The sequence below is a fragment of the Cynocephalus volans genome, chromosome 1, assembly GCF_027409185.1.
Source record: "Cynocephalus volans isolate mCynVol1 chromosome 1, mCynVol1.pri, whole genome shotgun sequence".
Taxonomy (NCBI): Eukaryota; Metazoa; Chordata; class Mammalia; order Dermoptera; family Cynocephalidae; genus Cynocephalus; species Cynocephalus volans.
In genome coordinates this window covers 41,273,148-41,283,299 of record NC_084460.1, presented here as the reverse complement: position 1 = coordinate 41,283,299, position 10,152 = coordinate 41,273,148, and the positions used below count along the sequence as shown (strand labels likewise).

Genomic DNA, 10,152 nt, shown 5'->3' with positions numbered 1-10,152 from the left:
ACCAGGCTTGAGGCCCACCCTCAGCCGGGGACGCCGTTACTTAGCAACCCCTCGCGTTCTCAACCGCCGCTTGAGAGCCACTTCCCCGCTCTCAATGCCAAGGAGATCGAAGCCCCAACTCAGCCCTGCCGTAAACCCGCGTGCTCTTGCGACATTGCCGCGCCTGCCGCTGCGTGCGCGCCCTCTGCCCCCCATCTCCACTCTCCGCCCCGGCCGCCATTGCCTCGTGCCCGCGCCGGTCGGTTGGTGGCGCCTTTGTCCTACGGCGGGCAGGTGGGCTGAGGCGAAGGCGGCAGCGGCGGGCCTGAGGTGAAGGAGCAGCCGGGAGCCCGCCGCGCTGGTAGCGGTGAGTGCCGGGAAGCGGTGGCCGTCCGCCGAGGCGTGGGGCTGACGGACAGGCGGTTGAGGTGGGGGGCCCGGGCCGAACCGGGAGGCTGAGGCGGGAGGGCCCGCTCGACGCGCGGCCGCGGCTTCGTCTCCTCTCCGGGTGCGCGCAGGGCTGCGCATGCCCGGTGCGGGGCGCGGCCGCCTCTGGCTCCTGTCAGGCCTAGGCCCGGGAGGCCTGTGGTGGGCTGAGGCCGACGGAGCCGCCTGTCTGTGCGCGAGCCGTCGGTAAGAGCCTCGAGGCTGTTCTGTAGCGTAGGCCCGCACACCCCGCGCCCCCTTCTCGAAAGGGTGAAGTCGCTCGCCTGCGGGCCCTCAGCAAGTCGGTGGCGCAGAGTCGGGAGTCGAACCGAGGCCGAGGCGGCTCGGCTCACCGGGCGTTCTGCGGAGAGTACGCCGCCGCAGCGCTGTCCCCGTCGCCGCTGCCTCGCGGCCCCCTGACCGCATCCTCGAGGCGTTTCCTTGTGTGACACCCCACCCATTTTACAGACGCGGAACCCGGGCCCAGAGAACAGGGAGAGAAACTGCCCAAGGTTACCTCGGAAATTAGTGACCGAGCCAGCGTCGGAACCTTCAGGCTTTCCACTCTTCTGACGCTGGGCACTTTCTGCTCCCAGACAGTGGGCCAGGAGCTTTTCTTAGAACGGCGTTTCCCAAATTTCAGCCTCTCGTGTTGCACCCTTATGTCCGCGTACCATCTGTACTGCCGTTTACCAAATGTTAACTTTTTTTCTTTAAACTGACTCTTTTCTCCTTATTAAATACATTTGTTTAAGGCGGAAACTTCAATTACGAACAGTATGATGGAAAGCCAGTTATTTTTCTAATGCTCATAAAAAAAATAAATACTTGTCTATTAAAATAAACAGTGCGTCCTTGTTCCTCCTGAAATTATTCTGCGTTCCACACTTTAGGAAACGCTGTCCTAGGAGTATGGGGTTAATTGTGGTCCCTCTGGCTTTCACTGTGTGCACAGAATTTTTCCCGGAGGCATAGCAGATTCCATGAAATACCCTGGGATCTTTGGAGATAATAGTATAAGCTTTCTCGTTGTAAACTGTTCTCATTGTTGACTTATAAGTGTTAGTCCCAGGGAACTGCAAGAACTGTCCACTCGAGTGCAGCCGGTGTGCCTCCTTAGTTTTCTTACAGCATTGTGATGTGGTAGCCACCTGACAGTTCATAAAAATATGTTTCTGCAAATGCTGATGGCGCTTCTTTGGGTTTTAATAATTCTAGACTTAATGTTTTCTGTATGAGTCAGTCTGGGTGTGAAAACTGACTTTGTGTCGACTTTTTGGAACCAGTAAAGCCCAAGCTTTGCATTGTGGGTATTGGAGATCACCTGGCTATTTAACATCACTTTCTTCCTTCATTTTGGTGTCTTTGCCTTTCCTTTAGCACATTAGACACCCTCCAGATATTCTTTGAAACCTCTGACACATTTTCTTAGACATAAGCATGCTTTTCCTTGTAGAATGTGCTGGAGAAACCATATTACAAGGCTCAGAGGAAGGAATTTTTTCAAGATGCAGGTTGCTCAATGTTGCATGCCTGTGGACACCATACATTTAAAGGAGGCATTGACAATTTATATATAAGTTAATAGTCTGTCATAAGCTCTGTTTTTGTGAGTGTGAGAGCAGATTTACTTGAATTCATTGAAAGGAAACTCAGAAAAGTCGGCTCAAGCCATTCAAAAACTTTTCCCCCAAAAGGCTATGTAAAAACAATTTTCTTGTGTAAAAGAAAAGTCCATATTCCTCTGTGTAGGTCACAGTGTAGGACTTACATAAGGCTATAGTCATTTTCTTTACATTTCTAAGCAGCAGTCCTGTGTAAAAAAGAAATGAGTTTGATTTTATTCAGAAGTCAGTTTCAGAACTTCAGCATATGGAGCCTCATCCATCAGTGCTCAAAAGCTAAGAATAAACATCTTTTAGAAAGGCTTCAGAAGTCTGATGACTTATGGGTTTGATGGTTTGAAACTTCATTTTAAATAACCATTGCAAGCATTCTATGTCTATGGCCTGCAGATGGCAGTGCCTTTGTACCGCTTGTTGCTGCTGTGAGAATTACTGAAATTTAGTTGTAGCCTTAAGAATGGAAAACCTTCAGAGGAAATATGTTTAACTTATTCCCTTCAATTTATGTTGTTTGTTTGTTTTTGACTCCCTACATGAAGAATTAAATGTCTGTTCCTAAACTCCCTGTTACTCTTAGTAGTAATGGTAACATACAGCTAGCAGTGCATATGGTAAATACTAACTCATTTGCTTCTGCCAATCATCTTGTGGGATAGGCAGACTGGTATTACATCTTTTTTGCACGTACAGACATGATGGCTCAAAGAAGTTAGGTTTTTTGCCCAAAATCACATATTTATTAGAACATATTCAAGATGTTGGAGATCAAAGACTTCATGGTCAAGGAAAATTGGGAAATGTTGTGGTACGTGGTGTCCTTACTCTGGAACTTCTCAGAGGCTTTTATGTGCTAAACACATGCAATGTAGATGTCCAAAGAGGAGGATATTATGCCTTTCTTCCACTATCCTCCTATGAACATCTCGAGGTAATAGTGTTCCCCAAAATTGACTTCTCTTTTCTAGTACACTGTATTTCCTTTCTGTACCTTGTGGTTTATTAATGAGTACCAAGTCTTTGAGACAAGTGCTTTTAAAGCTGTGTCAGCTTTTTTGTGCCAAAAGATTTGTCCTGTGAACAGCATACACATTTGTCTAGACTATGCTTCTCAAGCAGAGTTAAAGTAAACCATCAAGGAGTTAAAAGGGCAGTGACCAAGAGAAGATTACACTCTTCGTTGCGCTCATTGATGAGAGGCATTAATGAAAGGATCAGGGTAAGGCCACTGTCTGAAAAAGCAGCGCATTAGGGAAATATGAAGTATGCTGACAGCTAAATATGTAATATCAGCATGACTGCTGCTTTTTAAATGGTGGTTTTATTACCACCAGATATGAATATAGGGATGGTCATTTTCATTCTTTATCCTTTCACTAAAAACTCTTACTGTTAATAGATAATAGATCAACTGGACCAATTACTGTTAAAATAATTCCCCTCATAAGAACCAGAACTTTTCCAGACCATAGCACACTTTCCCCTTTATTTCATGTTCAGTACATTATTGGTGACCTATGTAAACACCTGGAGACTTTAGGCAAGGATTGGGACAACTTAAGTTGCATTGGAGAACAGAGTATCTTATATCTTTAGCTTTAGTGGGTCCTAGTTTGAATCTGAAATGATTGGATGACTGAAGATTAGGTTGATCCTGCTGCTAGTGGGCAAGGTTTTGAGAATTTTGAACTATAAGTAATTTGACTTTAAGTGAGTACACTTAATTATGCAGTTGGATATTGAGATAATAATAACATGTATTTAGGGTCGGAGATGATACAAGAAGTTTATTTGTAATCTTTCTTTGAAAATTATTTTTAATATCCAAAAGAAAAAATTAGGAAAACATGATTTTCATAAGATTTTAAAACTTAGAACTGTAAATGTATAACTGAACTTTTTACAGCCTTTGGGAAACTTACCTTAGGACAGCATTTATCAAAGTCTGATCCCAAAAAACCAGAACAGCTTGTTGAAATACAGATTTTTTTTTAAAAGATGACCGGTAACGGGATCTTAACCCTTGACTTGGTGTTGTCAGCACCACGCTCACCCAGTGAGCTAACCGGCCTTCCCTATATGGTATCTGAGCCCATGGCCTTGGTGTTATCAGCACCACACTCTCCCGAGTGAGCCACGGGCCAGCCCGAAATACAGATTTTTGGATGCAGTTCCCTATCACTGTTCCCAACCTACCAGTGTCTGGAGGCGGGGTGCAGAGAATCTGCCTTTCAGAAGCCACCCTGGTGGTTTTTATGTGTATTAGAGTTTGAGAACCCCTGATTTAGTACCTTAGAAAATGAGTTTTCACTGGAAATAGAAGGTTGAAGCAGATTCTAGTACTAATCTAGTCATATTCCAGGTGACTACTTGGAATTGACAACTCTTTATGGTTGGATTTACATTAACAGATTTGTTTTAAGAGAGACCTTAACTATGTTTTTGGCTTCATAGTTTGAAGTAGAGGTAATAGGTAGTTACGTTATCTGTGGAGATTTCAATATTTTAATTCCTTCCATTCGCCTCATTAGGATGCTGTCACCTTCTTGGGAACAAATTAAGTAGATCTACCAATATTTCAGGACCTGCTTATTAACTTTAGATTTGCTCCACTTCGCTTTTAGTGGTGTGGATGTGAAATTATGTGTCCATTTTTCTTTTTTTGCAAAGAGTTGCATTTAGATATGAAAACAGAATGCCTCAAAGAAGCAGCAGGAGTTCCAACCCCATCAGCAAAACAATATTGACACCTCTGGTTTGCAGAATTTAGATAGAACTTTAGTTGGCAGTTTGCCCTTCATTAGCCAAAGATGTAGATAGTATGCTATCGAAAAATGACAAACTCCTGGGTTCTACCCCTGTACCAGCTGGGCCAGGGAGTAGGGGGAGTGACAAGCTCAGTGGTTAGTATTTTTCCTGCCTTTTAATAGCTAGATAATTGGAAGAAGCTTAACTTTTCAGGATACTTTTTAAATGATCCCATAAAGTGGAAGAGAAGTGGTAGACTGCACACTCCTTTTGTGGAACAGGGACAGTGACCTTATAATTGTATTTTGTTGTTATTAACTTTAGCACTCTGGATACTTGGATTGATGATTCATTTCCTTTGGAGGTAGCAGTGTGATTATACTTTTTGTACTGTTTTAGGGATTATATTTTTATAGATTTTTAGCTATTGTGACATTTTCTTTGTAATAGATTATGTTTATGGGTTATTTCCCCCTTAAATACCGGTTTAGGGAGATTTCTAAATGGAGGACCTGGGTATATGTTATAATGTATTAGCTAAAGGAATAGATAATAAAGTAGTAGTTCCCAAATACCTGATAAGAATCACCTGAGAAACTTGTTAAAATGCAGATTCCTAGGCACAATCCTCAAATTCTAAGAGTTTGAGATAGGGCCATAGGGCCTTGGAACCTGATTTTTAACTTGTCTTTCCAGGTGGTGCTGATGTATCTTCATTAAAGAGGTATGATGTAGGAATGAAAATGTTATACATACACACACATGCATATAAAAAAAATAAATGAGGAGAGGAATGGGGAGTAGTTGTCTAATGACTATAGAGTTTTCAGTTCTGCAAGATAAAAAAGTTGTTGACATCTATTGTACAACAACGTGACTATACTTGACACTACTGAATTTGTACACTTAAAAATGGTTAAAATTATACACGTTACATTATGTGTTTTTTACTACTGTTTTTTAGAAAAGATGTTAAAAATGAAGGGTGTCTTGTCTATTTTCTAACTTAACGGTGGATTGAGCTAATAGATTAGTGGCTATTAATTACTGACTCCTGCAGGCTATCGGTCCATTTTATATCCCTTTACTGAAGGTAAAATCACGATCTATCTATTCTCTGCCCTGCTTCTCTCCCCTGCCACACACATACACAAAGTTAGGCCTTCATTACCTTTGCCATAACCCCATTTAAGATTATATTGTAATTATCTGTGTATTTGTGCCTGTCTACTTTATTATTATTATACTTCACTGTCTAACAGTGAACTCCTGTAAGTCAGGAGTTGTATGTTGCCTTGTTATTTCCACATGTCTGAGGCCTAACCTAGTACAGTGTGTGACACATAGTAGGCGTTTGGCAAATGATGAATCAATGAAGCATTTGATGTACTAATTATAAAATGTCCTTTTCAAGTTCATTAACTTAGTTCTTTCTCTAAGGAGAATTAAGTTCTCTACTTGTACAATTTAGTTGAAATTTTGCCTGTTTTATATAAATGTGTATTTTAATTTTTTTGTAGCTCAAACTTTTTTACTGGTTTAGATTACCTCAACCTTTGTGAATCCAAAATAGTGAGTTTTTTCTCTTAGCTGATTTTCTCCTGGAATCAAAGTAGCTAACACAGGTAGAATATCCATTTTACCAAGAAGGAAGTATAGGTTCAGAGAAATTGAGTGACTTGAGTAGATTCCCCAAAGTAGGACTACAACTTAGATGTGCCAATTCCAGCCAAGTGCTCTTTTCTTAAAAGAGGTAAAAAAGACAGGAAATTAAATGTTGATAGAGAATTTTTGTCTGAAGAGTTGAAGTGAATAGAATATCAGTAACAAAAATCAGAAGCATCATAGTTTAAGATAGAAATTGGAGTGATAATTGAGTAAGTAGGTCCTACCCTATTGGGTGTCTGTGGTGCGTTTAAACATTGGAGTGTCTAACATAGGCTGAGCCTTTTCCAGGTTCCATCAGCATTTTCAGGGAGTTCTGACTATAGTGTTCTAATAGGAAATTTGATGTCTTTGCATTCCCTCTTGGAGGCAGCATAGCATAATGTTTAAGCACTTTGGTGTGAGACAGACCTGGGTTTGAGTCCCACCTTTGCCTCCTGATAACTGTGTGGCCTCAAATAAGTCACTTAATTTCTCTAAACTTCAAATTTCCTCATTTGCAAGATAGAAGTCATAATAGTACTTAACTCCAAGAGTTGTGAAAGAAATGAATGAAATAATTCACACACTGTCCTTAGTAGAGGCCTAAAAACGGAGTAAGCATTCTGTAAATATAAATTATTGTTTCCCCCATTCCTGTTCCCAGGAACAATATTCTAATACGGTTATGATGCAATAGATAAAATAATTATTTTAACTAGAGAATGGAGATAATCAAATATGGGAATATGTAGTATTCAAAGTGAACTTAAAGGGTTGATTTAGAAACAGCAAGAATAGCATTCTCTTATCCCTGACTTGTTACAATATAATTTGTTACAATGTCCCTGATGTTATATCATCAAAGTAGTCTTCATAAATTCAGTTTAAGTGAGAAGTCCTGTCATTTCCCCTTTCAACTTGAGAGATTTCCCGTATGATAGCTGCTATCTTGTCATTATGGTTTTCCAAGTGGCATTTTTATCATCATGTAATTCCAATTTAGTAATTCCTGATTGTTAGTTGGTTTTCAGCTAAGCTTTTGAGGGAGTTTTATTTTATTTGTAGTCAGTTACTGAAATTGTATGGGTTTCTGGATTTTTTCAATAGCCAATGGTGGTACTGTCACTAAACATTGTGGTTCATACTGTTCTTGTTATTTCTATCCTCATTGTTTTCTATTGCTATAGCCTGTGAAGTATGAATTGCTTTTAATGTGAACAGAGTTGTTTTATGATGGTGCAGTTAAAAAATAGGTAAAGCAAAGCAGTTTTGGGTACTGTGAATGAAACATTTATTTTTATTTATAGTGTTATCCAAGGACTATTGTGTGAACCCTGTCTGGCATATTTGTCTAAAATAAAAATGTACATTAGATTTTGTGTCTTTCTTTGAGAGTTCTTCACCTCATTCTTTTGTGGTTTAAAATGACTCTGCCACTTCTGTATAACATCATGTTGTCTATTTTCCTGGTTTTTTTCCTTTTATGTAAATCCCTTTAGTTGGTGCTATTTTTCTCATATAAAAATCCTTAACTGAGAAATCATTTTAACTATTTTAAGAAGACCACTTGGAAATTATAGATATTCAGGCCAAGGTGAAGCACCTCATGATGATTATAAAGACTTTAAATGGCATTCACATTGCTGATATAATTAACAAAGTGTAGAAGTACCACCCAAGCTGAAATGGAGAAGACATTGAGAGGCTGACTTTTGGTCTTAGGGGCAGTTGGCCAGGATAAAGTATAGCAGAAGGAAAAAGAAACACCAATTCTTCCCTTTTCCATGCAGAGGAAGTATTCCACCTCTCCTTGGAGAGACTACCAAGTTGCCACTTCCCTCTTGCTGCTTAACTTCTCTCTAATCATAGTTCCCCATCTAATATCCAGAAGGATCTCCAAGTTGTCTTTCCCTTCTCTTTTACATTAACATCATTTCTATTTCTATAGCATTGGTGATATATCTCTGTAAGGACTTAGGAAAATAATAATCTGATTAATTAATACAAAATCCCCTTTACCAGTCCCAGTAATTGCATTTTCAAAGAAAAACTTGTTCAAATGAACCTCCTGCCTCTAGTTGACATGTTTTCATATTGTGTGACAAAGAATTGGGATGGAACAAGTTTTTTCTTGACTCCTTAAATCTTTACTCTCTTGTGATCAGGTCCCTGAAGTTATTTGTACTTTTGGTAGCTTTTCAGTTCTTCTGCATTTCTGAACTCATAGGTTTTCCAGAAGTTCTGTGGCACATGTGTTAGGATTTTTTGTATATGGGGATTGGTGGCAATGTTGATGGTTGTGTTTTTACAACTCTCACTGAAAACTCCCCTACCCTAACCTGAGCAATCCTCTTGGATATGAATGAGACTCTATCAAAAATTTCCAGATCTTATTCTCTCCATATCTCTGCCAAGATAGAATTTAAGGAACTCTTAAATAGAGGTGAATAGACAAACAACATAGTGTACTAAAACCATGCTAACCCCTAAAGTTGAAAAACTAGTCTGCAAGTTCTCTTTTTTGCAGAAGAAACATAAGCCATGCCATCCAAATATATTCGCGTTGGACTACTCAATGAAAATAGATACTAGGAGGCAAGTTACAATCATATAATCTTTAATGTTCTTAAAGTCTTTCAGATAATTGCAAAATATTTTCACCAACTTCAAAGTAAAATATTTACCTCCTTCCTTCTAACTAGAACCAGTTTTGCCCCAAAGGTATATCATACATGATGACTTTGCTCTCCCTGGTCCTGTATGTAGGCACTCACAGAACTGGATGTAATTATACAGTGTAATATTCCTCTTGTATGTGGAGGGCAAATTATAACATTAATAGAAACATAACCAATTAAAGTAGGTACCATATGTTCTGTATTCTCACCTAAATGTTTGCCGAGTCTAGTCAGTGTTTAGATGAGTTTTCATTATTCACAAGACCATTTAATAATATATGGAATTCTACAGAAGATATGGTACTTCTTTAAAAGAAATCAATGTACACATACATAGTGTATTCCAGAGATAATTTGAAAACTACTTAAATAATTAAAGACATCACATTTCTCTCCGATTCATAGCCACCTTATACTAGAAAGTGGTAAAAAGTGAGATGACTAGTTCAGTAAGCCCTTCTAAACCTGAACTGATATTCTTCACGATTACATGTAAAAGAATTAGATATTCCCTACAAAGCCTGCTATTTATGATATATAATTCAGGCATTTGTGAACTTTTAAGAGTTGTAAATTGTGAAAGAGCCAAGTGCATTACAAAAGCTATGGTCAGATATTACTAGCCAAGGTCTTATATAAAAAATATTTCCTGGATTTTTTTAAAATAGCAGGATTGTATCCTGTGTCTGGTAAATTGAAAAGGTAAGAAGCAATTTAGGTAGAATATACTTCTCTGACTATTTAGATTTATGTTATCTTCAGTGTTGTCAAAAGCCACTCTTCTCCTAAGCATAATAGAGACTTCTGATTTAAATGGAATTGAAGATCATTCTCACTTGAACAGGAACTCAAAAGTTGGCAACATTAGCAGGTTAAAGTCTGTACCAGACCTCTAAGTTTCTTGTTATTGCTGTGGTCTTTCACGTGAGAGAAATCTGGTAGGGATTTTTTAAATGCGTAATTACTGTTTTAAAGCACTCTAATTATGTGAGTACTTAATACCATTTGATGTCATTAGTTACGCTATTAATTGCTTAATATGGAACAAGGGG

General features: G+C 39.3%; 1 protein-coding gene across 2 annotated transcripts in view; it reads left to right on the top strand.

The window, feature by feature from the left end:
• Nucleotides 1-217: 217 nt before the first annotated feature.
• Nucleotides 218-10,152, top strand: part of NCOA5 (nuclear receptor coactivator 5) — a 28,861-nt gene continuing 18,926 nt past the window's right edge. For both annotated transcript variants that reach the window (XM_063096559.1, XM_063096578.1), the window contains exon 1: nucleotides 218-346. The gene's annotated coding sequence lies outside the window, so the exon portion shown is untranslated. The remainder of the gene's footprint in view (nucleotides 347-10,152) is intronic.